This window comes from Lepidothrix coronata, unplaced genomic scaffold (assembly GCF_001604755.1).
Source record: "Lepidothrix coronata isolate B3197 unplaced genomic scaffold, Lepidothrix_coronata-1.0 Scaffold13, whole genome shotgun sequence".
NCBI classification, from domain to species: Eukaryota; Metazoa; Chordata; class Aves; order Passeriformes; family Pipridae; genus Lepidothrix; species Lepidothrix coronata.
In genome coordinates this window covers 8,742,894-8,768,265 of record NW_016690193.1, presented here as the reverse complement: position 1 = coordinate 8,768,265, position 25,372 = coordinate 8,742,894, and the positions used below count along the sequence as shown (strand labels likewise).

General features: G+C 37.3%; 1 long non-coding RNA gene across 2 annotated transcripts in view; it reads left to right on the top strand.

The window, feature by feature from the left end:
- LOC108493026 overlaps nucleotides 1-24,922 on the top strand; it is a 41,478-nt gene extending 16,556 nt beyond the window's left edge. For both annotated transcript variants that reach the window (XR_001873305.1, XR_001873306.1), the window contains 2 exons: nucleotides 7,334-7,420; nucleotides 24,592-24,922. This is a non-coding gene — a long non-coding RNA (uncharacterized LOC108493026). The remainder of the gene's footprint in view (nucleotides 1-7,333; nucleotides 7,421-24,591) is intronic.
- Nucleotides 24,923-25,372: the final 450 nt, after the last annotated feature.

The following is a 25,372-nucleotide window of genomic DNA, read 5'->3' as shown; positions in this document are numbered from 1 at the left end:
AGCTTTCTGAAGGCACTATATGCCTTTGTCTATCTCTCTACCTGTAGTCTATCTCTCTGTCAATCTTACCATCCGAGGAGATAAGGCTACCTAGGTAATTAAACTGCTGGACTGATTTAAGCTCTGATTGGCCAATGGTGATATGGGGATGATGGAAGTCTTCCTGAGGTGTCGGTTGATAGAGAACTTCTGTCTTCTTTAAACTGACTTCCAGCCCAAAGAGCTCAGCAGCTCTTTACTACTGCTATCTGAGTATATGGGCAGGGCATGAAATTCATATGATCAAATCAGATGTTTTTCCCTCCAGATACTTGAAAAATTGCTTCTAGCAGAGGTAATGGATCCTTCACCCATGCAGCTACTGAAAAAAAAAAAGGCAGGTGTTTTCACGTGTCCTCCCCTACCCTCTGAGTTTGCTACTAGCTGACTCCAGACCATTGCTATTAATCCACCCTCTGAACCTGGATCTATCAAACACCATTGTGCATTCTGTTTGAAGGAAAAGGAAGGTGAAGTTCAGCCCGTAGACCATTATAATTTTTTTTAAAACTCTGAGTTAATTCCTGAATTCATTCTTGAACTATGTCTGGACAGATAGATGCAAATTAAAACTGGGGAGAATTTAACTCACTGTTTGCTTTTTTTTTTTTTTAAATTTCTTTAATTGATAAAATGTTGCTTGTCCAAAACATAAATTTAACACTGTTTTGTTTAAAGAAGACAGAACACTGTCTTTTGCCAGTAATTACTGGCATTATTATTATTGCCCATAGTTGCTTTCATTTTATCTATAGAATGGTGGAAAATCCTGTCTTCCTGGAAAGTTTTTGGTATTGTAGTTATGACTTTTCTTGCTACTCTTTTACCTTCATGATGTACCTGCAAACAGCTTGTCTGCCAAAGTCATTGGCTTAGCAGAACAAGCGTAATGGCTACTAATACATTACCTACCTAAGGAATTATCCTGCAAGTCAGCAGTTTGATTGATGAGTGCAGTCTGTATCCTTGACTAAAGGAGAATCAAGGCTTAGATCTGTGGTGGTTTTGCTTGTCTTCAGGGTAGAGTGAGCATGTCAACTTAATGTGTGAAATTACAAGTGAATACATGCTCAGCACCAACAAGGAACTCATATTTAAGAGAGGCAGAAATGTTCCTTTAGCAATGTATAAATAAAAGTTTTGTAAATATAGAAAAAGGCAAATCAGAAAGAAGACAATTCAACAATGAAGGGAAATATGAGAATATTCTAGTCTTGTTTCTAACAACTGCTTCTAACTTAATTTAACAAGTGATATATGTGACCAAACATATATACATATATTTACAGAACCAAGGGTACTAGATCTCTTATAGGGAAATCAAGGACACTGAAACTGGCAACAGTGGTTACTGTCAAACCTTTTTGGGTGAAGAGAAGTAATAGTTTCAGATTCAAGATGAAAAAAAGGATTGACTAAAAAGCTGTAGTTTCTGAAAAGGAAATGGATGTATCATATGAACACTGTGAAGTCAGAGAATAAATATTTCCTTTTTTTACATTACTTTGATCTAATTATAAGTAATCTAATATTCCCAGAGATTGTTAATATCTAGATCTTATAGAAAGAGGACAGATATTACTGAACTAATGGAGCTGCTTTTTGGAAATACACAGAAAACTATAAATTCATGCACACACACAAAAGCAAGAAAGGCATTTCTCCTTACAAAGACAAGAAATAATGGTCCTGCATATTATATTTTATAGCTCTTCATTCTTTTCAGGTTGAAATAATGGAAAATATTAAAAATAAAATCTCACCTGATAACTCCTGAGTTATCAGGAGTGTTTGATTTAAAAAAAAATAAACAAACAACCCCCCCAGCTTTCTAGGCAATCTGGGTTTGTTGGTTTTTCTTTTCTATTATGATTTTTAGTAAGGTTGTAGAATTAGTGAGTTTGGTATATCCAGAGTATATTTAGAACACTGAGACTTCAGTAAATTAGTTCATATTGTCTCACAGCAACTGATTTCGCAAAATAACAACTAATCAAAATTGGTTTGTACTGTAACACCAGCACATAAGCTCCAAACTGGCTACCAGACAAAGCACTGATGAATGGATGCATACTGAATTGCAGAGAGAAGCCAAGTAGCTATTTTTGTGCAGGCTGTACTTAGTTATGCCAGGGCTGGATGGAGTTCATTGTTTCTTCAATTTTTTAAGATAACAAAAACAAAATGAGCATAATAAATCCTTGTCCTTTTTGATGAAAATTTTCTGAATCATAAGGGCAATTTCACAGTTGGGCTGGGTTTGACAGTCTCAACAGAACAGAGGATGGAAAATAAACTGCTTCCTCAGAGTCAGTCCCTCCAAGGTTAGGGCTATGGACTAGGCCTGCTGATTGAGCAATGATGAGGATTGCAGTTTTATTGCTGTTGAGAGCAGCTTGTCTCAGAGACATCAGACTGGCTTGCAGTAGTTTTGTACCATGGACATTTCTTTATAGCTGTTTCCTTTCTGTTTCTTGGGGAAAACTGGGAGGGGAAGGATTGAAACATCTGAGCTTAGCTATCTGCCTCCAAGTGTCTACACTCCCTTGGTAAGAGATGGAGATCTAGGCAAGATGGTCAGGAGAACAGCTCAATTCACCCTGAAATAAATACTGGGGTTTTTTTCACTAGTAATGTGCTGAGTAAGTCTTCATTGTAACTGGAGTTTTGACACTGCTCACATCATCATCTGTGTTTATTTATCGTCTTCTGTGAACTGAACCCCAACCCCTTTTTCTTAGGTGCTGTTGTGAACAGAACAAAACAAAAAAATGCTTGGCGGAAATATTTGAGTCTGACAAATGTGCACCATTCCTAGACTGGGACTTGGCTGTACTTCCCTGAAGCAGAGCTTGGAAAGCCATATTCACTGCTTAAATGATTAAAATGCAGGCTTTAATATTGATAGCATTGCAGACAGTTTTCAGAGCTTTGGACTCCCTGCTCTGAGGCTGAGAGCCTCTCATCTCTGTCCTTTGCTTGTCTGTTATAGTAGGTGAGATACCATGTATCCAAATGCATCACTGAAACATTTGTGAGTTAGAAATAACCATAGAGTCATCTGTAGCTCACGGTTGCTAGTGGCTAGAGACATCCTGTTCCCCAAAATAGGGCCAAAAGAGAACGAGGATTTGGACAACAATTTCAAGTCTGACGTATGGTCAGAATAATCCTACCGCTATAAATGACAAATGCGATTTACAGGATTAGACTGCTTTCTACCCTTTGCCAGCAAGAATGGCAACATCACATGTTGCAGAGTTCTTTTACATAAATCAGCCACCAAAACTAAGCACTGACTGCTCTTAAGTGTGGGGGAACTATGAAATCCTCTCATCACATATTGAACCAGGTGCAAAATAAGCACGTATTTTGATTACTCCCCTTGTCTCCTTTTCAATTTACTACAGGTTAAGAAATCTTGAAAAGCATCTGTCAAAACTTTTGAAACTAATCAATGTTATTTCTGGCAATAAAGAAAAAACTTTGCCATTTCAAATTAGAAGAAATCTGGTCAGAAAATAGATTTCTTCACTGAATTCTGAAGAAACTAATAGAACACGCCAAAAGTCTTTTAGCTCAGGCTTCTAGTTCCCAAGTAGTAGGCATCAAGTTTGAACAAGACACTAAACCATCAGAGTTCAGCCTCAGGCACAGAACAGAGATTACTTTAGTTGTATCAAACTGTGACCTATTTGCAAAATCCTGTAAGAACTTGCTCTCAGTATTGCTGTCTGTGCTGCTTTTAACACTGTGAATTACAAATTATTTCCATCTTACCTTTGTTATAAACTTTTGCTCTATTATTTTTGTTTTATAGTTATATAGAATCTGAAGACAGACATTGCAATCGTTAACCCATTCAGCAAAAATTTAACATATATGCAATATTAAGCATATGCAACACTTTTGGTAGGATATATATAGTCCTTGATGGAACGGAACAACTATAAGGGAAGCATTTGTGAAATGCTTAATAAACATTGTGCTCTACAGGGTAACATCACTCCCATTTTTAAAAAGGGAAGAAAGGAACATCAGTGAACTTCGCCTCTGTGCCTGGGAAAAGCAGATCCTCCTAGAAGAGGATCTTTTATGTGCTAAGGCACATAAAAGACAAGGAGATGATCCGAGGCAACCAGCACAGCTTTACTAATGGCAAATTGTGTCTGAGAAATCTGGCGGCCTTCTGTGATGGAACAAAGTCAACGGCTGACAAGGGAAGACAGACAATCTAGAAGTTGTGGACACACAGTCCCTGGAAGTGTTCAAGGCCAGGTTGGATAGGGCCTTGAGCAACCTGATCTAGACAATTGCTTTCCTGCAAATGGCAGGGGTATTGGAACTAGATTATGTTTAAGGTCCCTTCCAGCCCTAACATTTCTACGATTGTATGATTTCTTATCTCTGACCTCTTCACTATATATTTGGGGTTTTTTTTCTCCCTGACATAAGTAATAAGACTGCCTTAATTTCTGCTTCTAAGCCTGATTTGGGGTAGTTTTGTTTAATTTTATTAATCATGAAAAAAATTGAACTTAAAATACTCATTAGCTGCAGTTTCAGAATTTCTGAGGAAAATCACAAGTACCTATGATCCTTAGGTTAATGATAAGCAGTAAATCAAACTTTTAACGTCTCTATTGCATCCTTGATGAAGAACAGTTTTTGTGACAAAAATAAAAATTATATATTATACATCTGTTTTTTCCTATGAAAGATGCAAAGACATATCAATAACTGGTTAACCTTTCCTTATTTAAGGGAGATACCAGACACAAAAATAAAAAATGGGAAGATATAGATATAGGCTTATTGAAAAAGAATATATCGTTACGGAGAATGTGTTCTGTCAATGGCTTACATTCAGATACTTCAAATAAAACTTCAATATAATCATAGGAAAAAAGAAAACCTTATGTAGTAATTATATGAAACCAAACATCCATTTCTGAAGGTCAGTAGTATGATAAACAGCAAAATGTGCCCAGAATTAGTTTGTATGTGATGCTATTTGTCCTTTATGGAGGAGAAGAGCAAAGCAAATTTTCTCTGAAAACAAATTAGATGTATCTGAGGCTTTGCTACCATGGAATTAGGTAGTATTGCTTTGCAACCTTTTACCAGTGTATGTATGAGAGACTTTTGGAAGTAAAAAAAAAAAACAAAAACAAAACCACAAATAGGATGAGAAATCACATTTGCTCAATTCCAGCAAGTGAAACAGAACTGCACAGCTATCAAAAATAAAACCCAGTATGTAATGCTAAAATGTCACCTTACTTAAAGTAAACCTCTAAACAAGTCACACTGCAAGTAATCATTGAGATAGACTTATATCAGACAAATCTCTCAGGTATTTATTATACCAAATCATTAAAAGTTCAAATTTTTCTTTACATGTGGTGTTGAGCAACTCTGGCATATAGCATTAAAGAATTTTTAATCAGTTTTGCATAAATGGGTAGCAGTAACTACATTTTATGAGTGTGCTTTTGTAGTTGCTCTGTGTGTCTTAACTGTGCTGACTTCTAGAACTTGAGTAGTCTGAAGTAAAAAGTAGATATCAGAGTAGTTAGAAAGGGGCCATTTTGGAAAAGGGTAGATTTTTCGAATCTTGGAAACTTTGAAGTTAAAATGCAACTTGGAAAGCTCCAGGGTGAGATTTTCTTTAAGCCTAGCAAGATTAGGGTTTTGTATCATAAATTAGGTTTAACATTTCAGTTCTACCCCCTTAGACCTTTTTCAGGTGCAGGTTTCAGCTTTGAAATATTCCCAAATAATACCAGGAGTGATTTTTTTTTTCTAAGAGATGCATTGAAAAGCCTACATATAGGTATGAGAAAAAAATCCTTGTTCTGTGACTGTTTCCTCACTGACAGATGCTTTTGAGGGCTGTCAGTTGGCCATTCCTTAATCCACTCAGTGTGGGTTGTACTTATATTTTGTAGTGGTCATTATTAAATCAGCTCAGCTTTCTTATGGTAAATTACAGATTGGTCTCTGAACCATCTGCGACTGTGTATCTGAATGTATAAGCTGGTGGGTGCTTATTTAGAAACAAGGCAGTGAACTGATGATGGTTCAGAAAGGAAGAGAAGTTTAAAAAAGAGCCTGGCTTCTAAACATCTGAAAAGAAATGGTTGCTTTGTGTAGTGCATCTTGACCAGGCTGTAGTCCATGCTGTGCCAGCACTGCAGTTGAGAAGCAGTGCTGCAACATCGGCAACCATCTTCCAAAATTTCAAATTTTATATATTCTTCTAACTATAGTGATATATACCTCAAAGACCTTTGTTTTAAAGTGATAAATGTATGCATTTTGCCTCAGTGAGGAACGTACAAAAGACTCTTTAAATAATACAGGCATCAAATTTGGACTTATGTATTATGGGATTTAATGTGGAATAACTTTTGAGATAATGAGCTAACATTTCCTGTCTTCTAGAGAAAATTAAATATAAACAGTATAACAGTGACTTGAACCAATGACATAAAAGATATTTTTGTGTTTACGTGTTATTCGTTAAATGAAATGAAAGGTGATATGGTGCATGGAATTACGGAACTTGTCAAAGGTACTTTGTTTCCTCAGTTTTTACTGTTTAATCATGTTGGTTCATGGTTTTTATACCAGTTGGATACTTCTTTTTCCTTGTTGAAGTTTACTAGTTCCATGAGATTTCTGTTTGTCATCTGTATTTTTAACCTACAAGGAGCAAGATTTTTCAAGCTTCAAAGGCATCAAATTTGTGAAGACAGCAAGAGTATGAATTTAAATGATTTCTGCAGTGGTCAGAATCCTTCTAAAACTGAAGGCTCTTATTCTGAATCACAATCCACCCTGCCTAAGGTCAGTTGCATTTAGCACAAAGCAAAATAGCATACCCATCTCAGCTGCATGGCCTTCCCTTCCTTCAGAACTGAACCAGATGTTGCCAGATAGGTGCCTCTGGGTGCCTTTGTTCAGTAAATTTAAAATCTGATTCAGGGTATCTCTCAGCAACTTTTTTTTCTGAAATAAATTCATAAGGCTATTTTAGCTCAGGAGAAATTTCCCCACAATTGCTAAAATGTCCTTGTTTCACAGATTCTCAGCATCTTTCTGAATTCCTGCATGAATTCCTGCGCTGGCTGCTGGTGGCTTCATCCCTTGAATCAGACTGGCTATTTCCTGAAAAAGAAATCAATTGTACTTTCCACTATCCACTGTTTAGCCTCCTGAGCTAGAGTACTTGCTGAAATTCAAACATCCTTTTAACTCTCAGCTCATGTCTTATGTTTGTAATCCTCAGGTGTGCTGCCCATGGGTGAACAATGTGATTTCTGCCTCCCCTACCTCTGCCACTGAGCACACGGGATCTTCCTGATCTTCACATAAGGTGAAAAGTCCTTTATGTTCTTAAAAATGTGCCCCTGTTTTGTTTCTCGGCAGATTGTAAGCAACTTGCTTCCACATTTTCAATTTATAATTATATCAAATGAGCTATATCTGAGAACAAGTCTCTGATAACTGAAAGCAGGATATTGTTTCCAACTCCTCCAGCACCAATGCTCTAAGTTGGAGGGAAACTGTATTTTCATCATTAAAATACTAGAGACAAGGAGTAGAAGGAGATGGGATTTTTTAATTATTATTGGGTTTTTTCTCCTTTTGAAGTTCATGATGCTTTTAAGGAATCATGGTTCTTTAATTTTTTAGGAGGAGAAAGTCTACCTCTTTTACTCAGTAATTATCATTAATTTGAAATTTAAATGTGATAAGATGGGATTATGTAAATTCGGTTAACTGTTCCATGTTTAAATGGACCTCAGAATAAAAGTTTAAAACATGGAAATAGAAAACTAGAGCAGAGTTACAAATGTAAGGAAAGTGATAATTATAAGAAACTGACAGATGTTTTGTTCATAGGTTGATGCAGCAAAATTATTAAGAAACTGCTACATTAGGGAAGAACTATTTGACTCTAACTTTTACTAGCCAGGCTTGTACTACATCTTCACTAGACCAAGGGCAATGGAACAGCATAAGTCTTAACAGCTGTGTCCTGGCCAAAGCAAGCAAGAGAATATCTGTTATATTTCTGTGCAGATACCACCACATAAAAGCATCTATGTCTCTGAATATTTGCTACCCAGAAGATATGGATCTTTCCAGTTCTCTTTCCCAAAATGAAAATCTAAAAAGGTCAGAGGTTATAGAAGAGGATATTTTGCTCTGTCAATATTCTGTTAGCACTTGATTCAATAAGGTGAATGACACTTCAACCTGATTTCATTTTGACTGTCTTCTATTCCACACTCCAGTGACAAGACATTTTAACTTATTCAGAAGTAACTAGTCTGGTCCACTGTGATAGAGCGTGTCAAAATGCTTTGAAGTATTCTTAATGAAAGCAAAAATAAAAAGAATGACTATTGACTTACTGGAGAAAAAAAGTTGTTACAATTTTAAAGGAGTCTGAAATCCTTTTTGTACTTTCTTCCTTTCATGTAGATAATTTTTCATTACCAGGGGGTCTAGGAGATTTTATTTTAGTACCATCAGATTGTCAGTAGTACAAAATCAGTTTTTAATGGACACTGATTGCAGGGAAGAGACCTGCAATACCTCAGTCATGAGGTATGGATCAGCTCAGGATCTTTACGTACCATGTGATGTGAATAGGAAGGCATTTACTTGACAGCTCCTTTTCTGAGGGTAAATAGCTGATAGCTGTAATGCTCTGTAAAGGCACTAGAGAGTTTGAGAGTTTGGGAGACTCTTACACACACACACACACACACACACACACACACACACACACACACACTCTCTCTCTCTTCATTTGCTTTTCTCTCCCGTGCTTTTGTTCCAAACTGGTCATTCTTCCTGATAGAAAAAAAGGGATAATTGGCTGTAACTTCAGTTTTCATTAGTGGCTCCAGCACACCTGGGCTGATATAAATTTTGGTCTACATTTACAAAATTGAAGATTCAATATGTTGTGTGTCTGTCAAGTCAGCTTACCTTCTCTTTCCTGTAAGCTACGTGATGGTGATTTTTTTAAGATTCCCGGGTCTGTGGTATAGAGCACAAGTACTACACATAGAAAAGATGCATATCTTTGTGCAAGTTAGAAGTGGAGATAAAAAGCTACTGTTTAATAACTTCCTAGGAATTGTATGTTGTACCTCAATGAAAAGCCCAATAATGTATCTTTTACATCAACCAGTAGTCTGTGTAAGGTAATATTTTGATATCTGACTTGTCTGTCTCTTCAATCTGCTTATGTTTTCTCAACCTCCCCAAATACCAGAGGAGCTGACGGAGATCTTGGCCAGCCCAAATCACCCAGATCTAGGCTCAGCAAGAGTGGGATGAGTTTCCCCTGCTGAGAACCCAAAAGCAAAAGAGCCACATCAATGGATGGTAATGAATTTGACCTCTCCTGACCCTAGCACTTACAGTTGGGAGCCAGCACTGCTATAGGGGAAGGATCTCTGCCGGATTCTTTCCTCATCGCAAATATGATCTGAGGCCATTAATGAATTTTAGCCTTCATCTTCAAACGCTTCTTTTTCCCAAAAATATAGTAATACATCCCTCTTTTCTCAGCTGGCGGTCTGGAAAGCCTTCATGAGAGAGATACTGCCACAGATGTTTTCTACAGCCCCTAAAAGAATGGAGCTCTAACGTGTCTGCACTAACATGTCCCAGCTACTACTGACACTTACCCTGCTTATCCTTCACCAGGATTGTGCCACAATGACACAGGCAGTAACTATTAGTCTAAATTCACCTCGTTTTCATTAATCAGACACATCCCATCAGCACAGTTTACATTTTTTTTTATACCCATAATATTCAGTAAGTAGCTTATAGCCTTATTTTTTAATGAAAACTGTGATTTCAAAGAAAGGAGTATTTTAAAGTTGTGCTAAGATGATTCATGCTATTATATGTGTAGTTTCTGAACCTTTAGTTGTTAAACCTTTAAATGACTTTCAATAGAAAAGAATCACTACACACTGCACTACTCTCCTGATTAATTGAGGTGAGTAATACATAAAAAACCCTACCTATTTCTCTTTAAAATGACATGATTATCAATATTTAGTACTCACTTTGTTTCACAAGTGTCAGAAACACTAAAGAAACTCCTTAAAATAGGAACTTTTACTTGCTTTTATGTTGTCCTATGAGTCTCTGCAAACACAGACATACTGATCAAAGACTAGTGAGGCAAATGGGATGTTTTCCATTCAGCAGAGATTAGAGAACTCAAGTTTCCAGTTAATCTTACAATTACTTGTGTCATGTTTTGAGTAATATAATATTATCTACCGTTACACCTCCTCTGAAACGGCCAAGGGAACTTCTGAAGTATGTATGTCACTGATTGCAAGCTTCATTTATTGTTAAATCAACTAATATTTGTATTAGTTATCTTGTTCCTCACCTATAAAAAAGCTGAAATTTTTAATAAACATGGAAAAGATTTAGGGATAACAATTCATACCAGTGTAAACTCAGTCAATATACCAGCTTTTTTCAAACAAGATGGACTTAACGCTCTTCTGCTGTTAATGTATTAAAATGTTAATGTATTAAAAGGCCTCACATTAAAAGGCCAGAAAACTTAATTGTTAATGACTTTGTGACAGTAGCAGAGAAAGAAAATGTCTTGAAAAGAAGCTCTCCTTTTTATGTCTTCATGGTTTTTTGGGTTTTATTTTAACATATTAATGCTATCATGAAATTGGCAAAATAAATTTTTCTAGTTTTCCATGGCTTAAAGGCTGCTCCTAAGATTAACTCAGGAACACAGAGGAGAGTTATTTAAAAGTCAAATGATTTTATGAAGTAACTAGAGCTGAGAGCTTTATGGAAAAATTCCCTTAGAAAGTAGTTAGCCAGTTTATAGCTATACTGCAGCAGCAGCAGGTGTAAGTTGGATGATAGTAGCAAGTATTTAAAACTTCTTACTGTTGCAGACACTGCTGCCTGCCATTAGTCCCAATTTGCAGTCTGCAAAACAGATGATATTTCAAGAAGATGGAGTGAATGTAAGAAGATATATGCCTCCATCATGCCAACTGTGGGGAGAGTTCAACACATCGTACTTTAAGTCCTGAAGAGGAAGAGGTGCCTGCAGGGACATAGAGGAGATGGAATATCAATTGAGAAAAGTTACTTTATTAGCAGTTCTTCAGTATAACAGAAAAGTAAAATTAATGAGTTAAGAGGAAAAGGCACTGACAGTCTCTTAAGGGGTACAGATGCTCGTGTGAATGAGTCATATCACTTAGGGGAGTAGGAGTCTGGATGTACATACATTCTCTTTATCTTTGAACAAAGAAGGGATAAAATACAAAAGGGACATTATTCTGCAGAGGTAAAAAGAATATCAGAACCCAGAGGACTGTATATATTTTTTCAGAAAGGCTGGTTTAGAGGCAAAATTGCCACCATCTAGTTGTTCTTTTATTATGCTACTTTGTGGAAATGTAAGTGAGCAGCATACACTGCAAATTTAGCATCATAAATAGTGTGAAGATTCAGAGTTGCAGATAACCTTGTTATCTTACTCTGTCTTCCTATGCTCATTTCAAACCTCATTAAAATGTGTCATGACTAAAGAAGAAAAAAAGTCTTGTTTGTATCTGGTTCTGTCATTTTGGGTTTTTTGGGAGGTTTATTTTGTTTTGTTTTGTTTTGTTTTGTTTTCCCCCGGAGATATTCAGCCAGAATGCTTAAAGAACTTTTTGCATTTTTTTATGCTTGTCTTTCATTTGCCTACTCATTTCTTATCACAGTTCTGTATCTTTAGCCCATTGTAGTTCTGTTGAGACGGAAAGCAGGAAAACCACATTACTGTGGAGCTACAGCTTCCAGGCCACTCAGTGTGCAGAGCTTTAGGGAATCGCCTGCTGTGTAGCAGTGACACATGTGGTCTCTGCTTTTGAGCTAGGTTTGCCTTTCATGTTGACTCACTCATGGCCTGTTCTGTAAAAAGCAGTTGTTTCACCCTTGCTTGAGTCTGTTATATAATGAGAATCCACATCCAGTGCAGGAACTGCTGGGAACCAGCTCAGGCGGAGATGGGACTGCATAGGCCTGGCTGCAGCTGAATTGCATTTTTTGGAGATGACAGTGAAAAAAATGTCAGTCATGGATACTACATCCGATAGACCTGTGAATGCTGCTGTAGCTGTAGCTGTTGGCAACTGACTACATTTTCTTCAGTGCCATGAGACGAAGGAGAGAGGGACTTCAACTTGTATATTAATGGGAAGTTGTTTTACATTTCAAATCGTCTTCAGAAAATTCCAAGGGAGTGATACTGTGTTTTGCATTTGCTGATTTGTGTTTTATGCTTGAAGTCCTACAAGTGGTAGATTGCTTGCATGTTTAATCCATGCAGTACTGTGCTCATTATAAGAATATAAAGAGGAAGAAATATTCTCTTGTAGAGATACATACTAATATTTAATTCACAGAATTATTTGAAAACTGTGATCCTTCCTAGAATGGACTTTCAGAGGTAAAAAGGAACTATCCTTTTCTTTCAATAGCAGGATACTACAAAACCTGGCACAGGTTTTACTTTTTTTTCTCTTCAGAATTTCTCTGAGGCTTAATGCAATCAATTACTTCATGACTTTAGTAGCAAATCACTGAAGCCGGTGAATTGCTTGCCTGTCTGGCTAGGTAATTTTGTTCTAATTGCTGCCCTTGTCCTAAAATAGAATATATTCACAAAATACTGATATCTATTCTATTTTTTGTATATGAAGCCTGTGACTTATGGGCAAAGCCATCTAATTCCACAATCACTCTCCACTTCGGGAATACTTGGTTTGGACCTGCAAGAATTTGGCTGATTTTGGAGAAAGCTTTACTCTGCTACTGCCTAAGGGTATGCTATTAGAATGTGCTTGCTCAAAAATAAGGAGACACTCAAGTAAGGTGAGCAAATATCACCTGAAGTCTCTCTTCCCCAAACTCAGAGACAAAGACAGAAGTCAGCAGAGCATGCAAGAGTGAGACACCAAAATTCTTTGCAGTGTGGAAGAGGCAGGGAAAGAACAGATGACCTCCAACTGCCCAGACCTCTCTGGTCTTTACAAGTCAGAAACCATCCCATGAAGTGCCACTCAGATACTCATTTCTATTTCTGGTCTCAACCTTACCAGTCAAAACAGCCCTATGGCACTGTGTTCACTGCCAAATGTTTCTATCCCTTTCACTTTCAGCTGTGTCTGGAAATGTTTAATGTGGCACTGCAAAATGACTGGCAAAAAAATTCAACAGCATTATTTACGATGGTACTTTGATGTTTTATTGAATGCAACCATCTGTTCGGGAATGTTTTCCAACGTTGTGGACTAGATCTAGAATTTACTGCTGCAATATAGGTTGTCTGAGGGAGTTTCACAGCAGGAATGCCACCCAATGTATCACAAGTATGTGAGACTCTGGGTAAGAGGAATATTGAGAAAGTTCCTATTTCCTCTCAAGAATACATATAAAACAGAGTCAACTGACTTCTTGATGGTAAAGATTCAAAACAGTTTCAATTTTTTTTCCTTTACAGTCTGATAGCTATGTTCTATGTGTGCTGTAAACTTGTGATTCAGGGTATTTCCTAAATGACTTCAATGGCTCACAGGGCATATACTTGTGGCTGATGGCAGAATGCACTATAGACAGATTTAGGAGCATTTTACAAAGATATCGGTAGCAGACAGAATATATAACAAGATGGCATTTCATTAACTTTTTCTTTTCTACTGTTAGAAATGGGAGTTCTATATTGAGAAAAATAGCTTTTGGCCTCTTCTTCACCCTCTGAATTGCTTGTTACTTCGAGGTGAAACAGGAGGCAGCTGCTGATAGAAGTCAGGTTTTTTTGTTTATTCTGAGTATTTGGAAATTCAAGGATGTATTCCAGAACTGTTTTGGAACAGGAGATGATGAGTGTTTTCCCTTAAAACCAATCTATAAAAGAGTGAAAAGCTACAATGGTGAATGGGCACTGCCATTACCTGTTATTTAAAGACTCAAATAACTAAGGAAGGACCAAACAGCTTTGTAGTGTACCTTTTCTGCAAGTTGGCCCATGTAAGCACTATCAGGGATTGTGCAGGGCAAAGGAAACGCTGTCTCACAAATCTCTCACTTACTTCAGTTACTTCAATTACCAATTCAGAGGATGCTGTTCATTCTGATTCTTTTTTCTTTCACAGACACTCCTTGCCCCTATGCTTTTACTGTTTACCACTTAGTTATATCAGAAAATGTAAATCATGGGAGGGAGATTAGAGAATGCATTCTAAGGATGTGAGAAACAGATCTCACTGCATTATAACACCTCTGCATGAATAATTTACCTCCCTTGACTACACTGCCATCACAACTGTCCGGAGCTTCACATTACCATGACTAGACTGTTCCTTGCACCCAAGCAACTACTCTAAGGCTAGTTCAGATATGACTATGTGGTACTGGAGGGCACAAACAGACTTACTGTGCACTGGCTTCACTGCTGGTGTCTCAGCAGGTGGAGACACGATCACAGCCAAGGCAGCTGCAGCCTTATGGATAACAGCATTGCTAGGAGAACCCTAACAACTGTCCTTTCTCATGAAATCATGTTGTAGATTGGGTAGGAAACAGCAGGATGGTATGGCTGAAGCTTTGCTCAACTCAGAATATGTTTTGTAATGTCAGATCTATCTAAGTATATATCTATATATGTCTAAAATTATAAAAAGCAATCTTAATAATCTAAAGTGTTCATGTAGCTTGTCATCTCAGTAATACTCTACATGTTTTTTCCCTTTATTGATTGTTTGGCTTTGTGATGCAAAAAGATTTCACATTTAGATGTCATTGCAGATAGTCATCAGTGTAAAGGAAAACATTCTGACAGTCTGAGGAAATCTGACCTTTTTCCCTCCAAGTCCATTCAGAAAACATTGCTATGGTTCTCTAATGTAGTTAAGATCCAAATAGAACTGACAGCACTGAACACAGTGTATGAGACTAATAAATGGGGTAGTGCAATCACTACCTAATAATGAGCAATGTAATCATATGATGACTTAAGAAATCTACATGCTTAGAGTGTGAATCAACATAGATATGTACACGCTAGGAAAGTGGATTGGTATTCAAGATAATTCTTCATCGACACATGGGTTAACATTTGTTATAAATTATCTCTGCTTGTATCTGTTTATATTTTGTTGGTATATCACATTTGTGTCAAAGAATACATATGTCAACCTTTGTTATTATTTCTGTAAAAACCCAATAATTAGCGCTTTCAGCACTGTAATGTTATAGTCGTTGTCTATAAGCTGCTTTAAAACATGAAGATGCAATTGTTTTCTTTTATGAGCATATTGTTTTCTACTATGTCTTAATGTTGTGCATGACTTCAGTGAAGATGGCTTGAAAAAGATGCTTTGGGAAAGATCACAGTTTCTTTCTGCATCAGGACAGGCTTCGGCTGTCAAGGTAGAGATTCATGACAATTATTTCATAGCTCCCGAAATATGAAAGTATGTAATCATACAGACTCCCTCAGCTGTGAAATAAATGTTGTGAGAGATGTAGTCAGAATTTAAAGAGTGGTGATAAAAAAAATAGAGCTTCATCTGAGAAAATTACTCAAAAGTACTCAACAAGACCATATACAATACTGACTGCACTGAAATTGTGGCCATTTAAAAATGATAGGGTTATTGTATCTCTCACCATTTCTTTTCTGCCTCTGTGCTAGAAGAAAAGACTTGAAAGAATCTACAGTTTGACAAAGCTTTACACAACCTGGATATATTGCTGTCTTTAATTTACTGGCAACCCATCCTCCGGTCATTCTCTAATACCCACTAAGCTGCTTTGGGTTTTAGCTTATTGCATTTGAATTTAGTGTACACACAAGTGCAGAGCTTAGTTCCCTACCTATAACACAGTCAAACTACAGTAATATTTCCTTTAAAACTACTCTCCCGACTATACTCGTTGCTAACAAATTATTGTGGTATTTCAAGCAAAAGACAGAAAGGTTGACAAATCATTACCCTTTGATAATCTGTGAAACAGCTATAAATTCATTGGCTAACTCACCTGTTATTCAATTCCTACTTGTCTGTAACTATGATGCTACTAAAGATTAGATACCTATTAAACCATAGTGCCAAGTTCTGGCCTACGATTTTCACAGGGTTTGTGCCACCTGTGTTCTTACAGTAACACAGGGAACCAAGAGCCACATGAACAAAAAACAGCCACTTACACTGAATTATTTGAGGTTATTACAATGTTTAGATATGGAGAGTGTTTCTAGAGATGGAAATCTCTATCTGTATGCAGCTGAATCATAGAAAGGATTTTTTTAACTCAGAACATCACAATATGAGGACAGGAAACAGTTTTCTTACCAATTATCCACAACATCTGCAGAAGTTAAAGTCTCTGGTACAATTTCTGATAGTGTGAAATTTTCAAAAATATATCACTTTTTAAAAAAGCTATATTTTATCTTCAAGATATGAGCTATTCCATGCATATTCTCCAGCACTTTGCATCTACAAGCTAGGCATATAGCTAGAAGAGGAATAAATATCTGAGAATGAGATTCTATATGGTTACATGAGTAGGATCACATATAAGCCAGATAGTACACATTCAAGAAGTGACTGTGCATGAAATGCCACATCTTTTTACAATATGAAGATCCCAAATGAGGCATTTGGGTCTGCCTTATTGGAGCATAAGACAATGACTCTGCCTATAATCAGTGGTCATAATGTTTGCTTCAGCAATAGAGTTGATACCTACTTTAAACTGCTGGCAACATTTCACTTTTTACAAGTAGGACATGAATATAAAAGATAGCGTGAACATGCCCTCATTTTTGGACAACAACCTTTGAATTCAGAGGATAGAAAAGATGGACAAGGCAAAAGGAGCTGGTACTTTTGAAAAATGTGGGAATCACTTTGGTTGATTTTACACTATCTGTATTTACACACATTTGGGAAATATTCTTCCAAAAACCTACTTCAGATTGAATATTGAATATTGAAAAATAGATGCCATTTGACAGCATTGAGGGCACGGACCCAGTCATTTGGGGTTCCAGGCAACTGAATCAAGTTTACTGAGAACAACAGCATCTTATATATGCAGTCTGAACAGCAACAAACCATCCTCAACCAATCCCTTCCAAGTACTCCACGGAGCATGTGCAATGGTGGAGTACATTTCCCAGAATGCCCTTTGGCATTCTTCCTGTGGTACAAACCACCACAGTGATTCACCAGAGCACTAAAGTCTCCAATAATAAAGGCATTTAAACTATTAGGATGATTACAGTGAGGGCCAGTTTTTTTTGAAGCAAGCTAAACATGGCATGCTGAAGTGTCTACTGTTTCGTTTAAAGAAGGGCATTAGTGTGATTTGTGCAGTGAATGCTAAATAAATTCCTCTTGAATTAATTTTTAGTCAGCTGTTAGGTGTATCTATGACCTCAAGGAATAAAGTATGTATGTCTGTGGAGAACTGCTTTAGTAAAAGCTTTACTCACAACCAGTGAGCTTTTATGATCCTTTTCTAGTTGTGTGCTTCTTTTTTCTCTGCCCAGAAACAGTGGTCTTTCCCCCAGCTTAGACTTCATACATACTCTTAGAAGTGAAATAAAGAGAAGAAATTAAAAGACTTACAGATTCTGGCAAAGAAAAACCCTGAAAGGCTTACAATAACTAAACACCTTTCTTGAAACAATTCTAAACAAGTCTCAGAACTGAACATGAGTTAAGCAGGTCTATCTTAGTCATACTGTCTTTAGGAAGTCTTCACTTGAATTCTCTTTAGCTTCCACAGAACACATGACAAAAATCTAATGGAATCACCTCTTCTTTACAAGAGGGATGAGTGCCAGTAGTTTACTCTATTCTCTCCTGCTAAGTCTTTAAAGAAATTCAGAGATTAAAAAATTCAGGGATTAATGGAAAATATATACACAACTGGCAATTTCTCTTAAGCCATAAATCATGTCTCAGTGATAGAGGCCTAAAGATGTTCAGGTGACATCAACTACAGAAAGTGGAAAAAGTCTTGTTCTGAAGACCTCAATAAGTTACAAAGTAACCATGAAGGGGCCAGCTCACCTTAGGAAGCATTTAATTCAGCTCCATTGTTCCCTGGAAGCCTATACCTATAATTTTCTATGTATCCAGCACTGACCCAATGTGCTACCTTAGCTCCGTGATCATTTTCTAGCTAGGGCTGACAAGGACCTTGGCATCATGTTCTCTGAGTGACCATTATCTTTTGATAATATTCAGGTCACAGGCATTTAACAGAATTGTAATTATTAGTTTTTAGATTTCTGCTCTTTACATATCAGTTAGGTTACTGGCTTCATAGGCAGAAAATTGAAATTCAGTTGATTTCTGGAAGGAGTTGGTTGGCTTGACTGGTCATCACTGAGCAAAGGTGTCAGGGTGTGAGATACACATTAGTTTAATCCAATTTGACAGGGTGGAAGGTTTTGGAATGGAAGTTTGCATTTCTTCTCCCTCTCTCTCCATCTCCCTCTCCCAGTTTGCAGTGTACATACAGTTCTTGTTTTTTTCCAAAGAGCTTTTTTCTAGCTGTACCTACTACATGTCACCCTTAAAAAAAAATTACTCAAATACTCCTTGAATAAAATTTTCACAGCACAACATATATATTGAGATAAATAAACAACTTCTTGCCACATCTCCTACTGATTTGAACTGAACTACACAGAATTAGAATAGTTTGGTTTGGAAGAGACCTTTAAAGGTCACCTAGTCCGTATTTTGGAGATGTCCCCAATAAGAAGGGACATCTTCAAAAAGATCACGTTGCTCGGAGCCCCGTCCAACCTGACCTGGAATGTTTCCAGAGATAGGACATCTACCACCTCTCTGGGCAACCATCATTTCTTTTCTCAGCTACTGTTGTTTGTTGATGTTGCTGTGTATGTTGTACTAGTACAACTGTTTGGGCAATTGTGCTATAAAATGTAATTCATATGACTCCTGTTTGAAAAAAAAGTCCAAAAGGTAGAAAACTTCTTCTTATCTAGCCTGAACCTACCATCTTTCAGTTTAAAACAAATATCCCTTGTCCTATTGCTACAGGCATAATTAAAAGGTCTGTTGCCATCTTTTTATAAGTTCTCTCAAAGTACTGAAAGGCCGTCTCCTTGAAGCCTTCTCTTCTCCAAGTTGAAGAACTTCAACTCTCCCAGCCTTTGCTCATAGGAGAGGTGTTTCATTCCTCTCATACGTGGTTTGAAACTGCAGCAATACACAGAGTTTAAATAATGAATCCAACACTGTGACTGCAATGAATAACTGAAAATATTGCCATCTAAATGAATTCTGTGCTGTAGTAAAACTACAGATATTCTGCTAAATCATCTATGCAGTTATGAATATTATAAACACAAAGAACGATCCACTGTTAGCAGCCCTTCCTGATAGTATTTTGTGGAGTCTGCAAACTGAGGCTCACTCATAGAGGAGCATGCAAATATTTCCCTTAGGAGTACACTTTGGAATTGAAGAGTGACTTGAAAATCTTATGAAAAACCTCCTGTGCTTAAAAAAGCCATAAAGCAGGCAGACAGCAGGGCACTGAAGTCATCAGTCAAAAAGCACGAAATTGCTGTCCCATCTATTGCTGCTTTCTGTGCTTTCAGTCTTAAATACATATATGGAGAACCCAAGTACAAGTACTCTGGCTTATTTCAGAATAAATAGCACCAGACATTCACAGTGAGAACATTTCATCCCTTTAGCAGATATTAGAAACTGCTGGACTATTTACATATAATAGATGTGACTCCATCTATCACTCTTTTAACTTTTTTCTTTGTTTGAATGATATTTAATCACAGCAAATATGTTATAGGAAAATCTGTCTGGGTACCTGGTTTCCTACTGGAAGTAATAGTGATGATAGAAAGCATAATTATTTGGGCCATGGCACAGACTTTTTTCTTTTCTAAAGATCATTAGGTTTTATCAATGTTATTTTTTCAGAGGCAATAATTCCTGAAACAAAAAGAGTGGCCAAATAAAGCACTGAACTTTCATTTCTTTTGCACCTGTCAGGGTCAAAGACCACATACATAGGGAAGGGCTCCTTTGAGTGTGAAGCATGAAATGTAGCTAGAAGCGGGATGTTATCTTGTGGTCCCCCACATAATTTCCTTTCTGTACTGAGGCATTAGAGAGAAGTTGTGGGCAGACTGGTGTCCATGGCATGAGTTGTAAACACCCATTGCATTGCTCATACACACTTTTATTGCTCATGCTTGCAGAAATTGTTAAAGCGCAAGTGCTAAACAGATCAGGATTTTGAAAGGAAAAATGTAGTGATAACTACTTGTACCCTTGTACCAGACTTCTGTTCTACTGTCTTGCATATAACTACCATTACATATAAGGATTCTTTCTTGTAATATTTTGCATCAACACTGTAGTTCTCAGTGTGAATTTTTAAAAATATTTTTTATTTAAAATAATATTTGCCTAGGCAGGTTACATGGATGGTTGGGAAATATTATTGCATTGCCCTATGAACACACCATCTATTTTGAATGAATGGCATCTATTTTAAATACATATTTTTTATTTCATAAGCTCAAATTGATCGTACAGTTCTGTAAAGTCAAAGCTATTCAAATACAATTTGTTAGAATAATGTAAACACTGTCTTCCACAGAAAGAAAAATTGTCCAATTTGATAGTGGATAATATGATTTATGTTTATAAAATTCTCAATTAAACACATAGTTATGCCGACATACTGCAATTATTTCATATGATGACAATTCGTTCCAGAAAAAAACTAACTGGAGGCAGACTGAAATTATTTGGAGCATGTCATATTTTTTCTGAATAATTTCTCCTAATAAAGAGATTAACTTTTAAAACCTACTCCAAAATATGGGATATTATGTAAACTATCATGTATTAAGAGAAAGGAATCTCAAACTGTATTCCATTTGGTACAAAAATTTAAACATGATGCATTTCAGCACTAATGTTGCTCTGTTGCAGTTTGCTTCATTTGGGTCAATTAGTTCAAAGGTTTGATACACAGGTATTGTTCCATGTTGGAAGCTATTAAAAAATTCCCTTTTCATCCCTAGCTGCCCTACAGCATAGAAAGCATTTGTCACAGAATCATAGAATCACAGAATGGTTTGGGTTGGAACGGACCTTTAAAGATCATCTAGTCCAACCCCCCTGCAATGATTAGGGACACCATCAACTAGACTGGGTTGTTCAAAGCAGATCCAACCTGATCTGGAATGTTTTCAGGGATGGAACATCTACCACTTCTCTGAGCAACCTGTTCCATCGCTTCTTCTCTCAACTACTGTTGTACCTTATATTGATGTGTATGTTGTACTAATACAACTGTTCAGGGAATGTGCTATAAAGTGTAATTCAAATGATCCCTGCTTAAAAACCACAACAAATCCAAAGACATTTATTTGGATCAGCTGAGTGCTCTGATTTGCAGTGCCCCAAAATAATATAATTTTGTGAGAATGACATAGGGAGAAGGGTGAAGGTCTTAGTATGGCTGAGAACAAGGAGGATGGGAGAAAGTAAAGGACTATTTCTTGGGACATCTCTTTCCTGGACAAAATTTATCCAACACCTATATGCTCAGTTTCCTCACTAAACATACTGTCAGGCAAGTTTGTGGTGATGGGGAGGACTCTTTATCTTTGTCACTACCTCATAAGTTTTAGATGCTTTTTCTTCCCATACACTGGGAAACCCTGATCTTTTAACTTCAGAAAAATGCCTGAGAGGCCTCGAAGTGACTCCCTGGCCAGACTGCAGTGCCTGCCTCCAGTTATGTCAGACACTTAAATGTGACATACCTGTCCTTGGCCTCTCATTTCATGGTAGCCCTAGTCCTACTTCACTATAAGCAATTAGTTTTGTTTAAAAAGGTCTTGTAGGTGAGCACATGCATATAAATATGTCTCATTTTGGTCTTCTTTCAGAACTTCATGATTTGGCCATTCTCTGGGGTTGCCCAGTTGTTCCAAGGCTATAGAGTAAGAGTACATCTTTGATGCTAACCCAAAATAGAAGCATGACTAAGAAGGTGTTGTGCAGCAGCAGTACTGGGGTAACCCTGTTGGCTACTCAGTCTTGCAGACAGACAGTTGCCTTGTTAATTTGTATTTAACAGCACACTCTGCCTATATTTTTCCATCACATTATCTGCATGTCATCCGCTGCTGTATTTCTTGTTCCTTGTTGTCTTCTTGCCTGAAATGAATGAAAAGTCCCCAGTGGTAAGGAATTTACTTCAATACTTACTAGTGTCTAATTAGGAGGAATAAACAGGAGAGATTTGGGGGAAATTGGTCTTGATTCTCTTGTGTCATTTCTGCTGTCTTAAATCTCTAGCCAAATCCTGCCATTCTCACTTCAGTTCCCATGAGTGAAATTTACAACTTTCAGGTTTATTTCTTGCTATTGTGCTGCAAAGAATCACAGTAATAATTATTTAGTTCATTCGATAAAAGCAATACGAAAGCAGTGCATTCCCAGTTATATGTCGATGTTCTTCTTTCAGAACTGATGACTAATAACTATAAATCAAAGTAGATAAGAATAAGGGAAATGGCTGTCAAAACTGTTTTATAAAAATAGATCTCCCTAGATGTACTTAGGAATGATTTAGAAAAAAATGAACATTGGATTTTCTTTTGTACCCCCAATCTTAAAATGGAATATTGTTAAGGTGATTATCCTGCCACCGTTTGCACCTTTCAAAAAGTAATGTCTTTCATAAAAACAATACACTTACATAGTTAGAGAGCCTGCCAGAAGTAAGAAGTCTTATTTCTTGCAGAGGTGAAGCAGGTGTTTACTCACTCTTCCTATTTTTTTAATTGATATTATTTTTATGTTAGTTTACTTTACTTTTAAACTGCCATTTCATTCTTTGAACCAATAACATGTTCTCCAAGCCTATATATTAAAGAAAGTAGAATTTAACTTAATTTAACAAGAAAAAGCATTAATGAACTTTTTCAACACATACATTGAGAAAGTTTTTAAAAGAAGTTTCCTACCTAACATATATGCCCAAATCTCAGAAACTTGGAAACCAGATGATCCTATTCTTTACCTCAATGATTTTTGAAGAATGTCATGAGACATTTGCTGGCAAAAGTCAGGAGGAATAGTAGCATTAGTTGTGAATTCCCTACTACTTGACATTTAAATTATACCATTTGGACATTATTCAAAATCTCTTGACATAGCTACAGCAGGTCCCATCCACCGAAAATAGATAGCTGGCAATTCAATGACAGAAGAAAAAGGGACGTAAAATGTTTGATTACAGTGATGTGTAGCTGCATCGGTCATTACAATGTCACAGCAAGGTTATGAGACATTTCCATTTTTAACAATCTTAATGGGTTTAGGTCCTGAAGTCCTTATTAAATTACAGACAATTGGATTTGTCAGTTTTAGGCTTAGCCTATATATCTGAGATGGAGGAGTAAATGGTAATGTGATCTATCTTGGGAGTTAAATTGGATGCTGCTAGTAGTATCAATAGTAATAATGCCAGTTGTGTAACACATAAGTATGTTCTCTGTGCAGAGTTTTTACGTGTAATACTGTCACTGGCTGAAAGTTTCTGAAGCAGTGAAGCTGCTTAGTTGTCATTTACCCGTAATGACAAACTGTGAATAAGTGCCCAATTAAAATTTACGTGAAGAATCTGAAAAAAGTAATTTTATAAGAAGGATAAAATATTGGTCTAAGTTTAAGGAAAATGTAGGAGGAATTAATTTTATACTTTTACAGTGTTTTCCAAAACCTTAACATCTCTAAAATTTTATAAGCAATCTTGGGATATTTTTGTCTTGCCTTTTATGTACCTGCCTGCATTCACAAGTAACCAAATAAACCCACATTTGCTGCTTTAAGGAAAACTGCCTACAGAAAAGTAATAGCAGAAAACCCCAAGAAGTTACTCTTTTTATGATGCTTATTTCAGGTAGGCATTCTCATATCTTTGCAGGTGCTGGGGTCCATCAGTGCTGGCCAGTTTTGAAACATCACCTCCTAAGGGCAATTACAAGGTGCGCCACATGAGCAGGCAATTCCCAAATGCTGAAAGTCAAGCAGTGAGGCAGAAGGCCAGCTTTGCTGAACAGGGATCTTGTCTCAGAGTCAAGGAAAAAAGGAAGGTGTATGCCCAGTGGAAGCAAGGTCAAGTGACATGGGAAGAATACAGAGATGCTGCTTGCAGCTGTAGTGAGAAAATTCGTGTGACAGAAAATCAACTGGAGTTGAAGCTGGCCAGAAATGTAGGGGACAATAAAAAGAATTTTTTCAAATATGTTAATGGCAATAGGCAGGATAGAAATATCATTGGCCTGGTACAGGATGAGGATGGTAACCTCACAAACAGGGACAGAGACAAGGCAGAGGTGTTTAAGGCTTTCTTTGCCTTTGTCTTCAACAGGGATGACAGACCAAGGGGGTCTCAGTGCCATGAGCTTGAGGACCATGACTGCAAGAATAATCAACTCGCAGTTGACCTGAATTTGTGCGGGACCTGCTACTCCAGCTGGATCCCTACAAATCTATGGGGCCTGATGGGATTCATCCCAGAATCCTCAAAGAGCTGGCTGATGTTATCGCAAAGCCTCTCTCAGTTTTTGAGTTGTCTTGGGAATCTGGAGAGTTCTCAGTTGACTGGAAGCTAGCAAATGTTGTACCAATTTTCAATAAGGGCAAGAAGGCGGACTTCGGAACCTACAGGCCTGTCAGTCTCCCTTCAGCGCCTGCTAAATTATAGAGAAGATTATTCTGGGAGGTATTGAAAAATACCTGAAAGACACAACCAGCAGGGTAGTCCTGCTTATCAAACCTGATTTCTGTTTATGATAAGGTAACCCACCAAGCTGATCAGTAAAGCTTTAGATACTCTCTCACAGGATCCTTCTGGACAAACTGTCCAGCACACAGTTGGATAAACACATCATGTGATGGGTGAGCAATTGGCTCATGGGTCGAGCACAGAGGGTGATAGTGAATGGGGGAACATCAAACTGGCAACTTGTCACTAGTGGGGTTACACAGGGCTCCATCTTAGGCCCTGTGTCCTCAACATCTTCATAAATGACTTGGATGCAGGACTGGAAGGGATACTAAGCAAGTTTGCATAGGACACAAAACTCAGAGGAGCTCTTGACTCCCTCAAAGGCAGGGAGGCCCTGCAGAGAGACCCTGACAAATTAGAG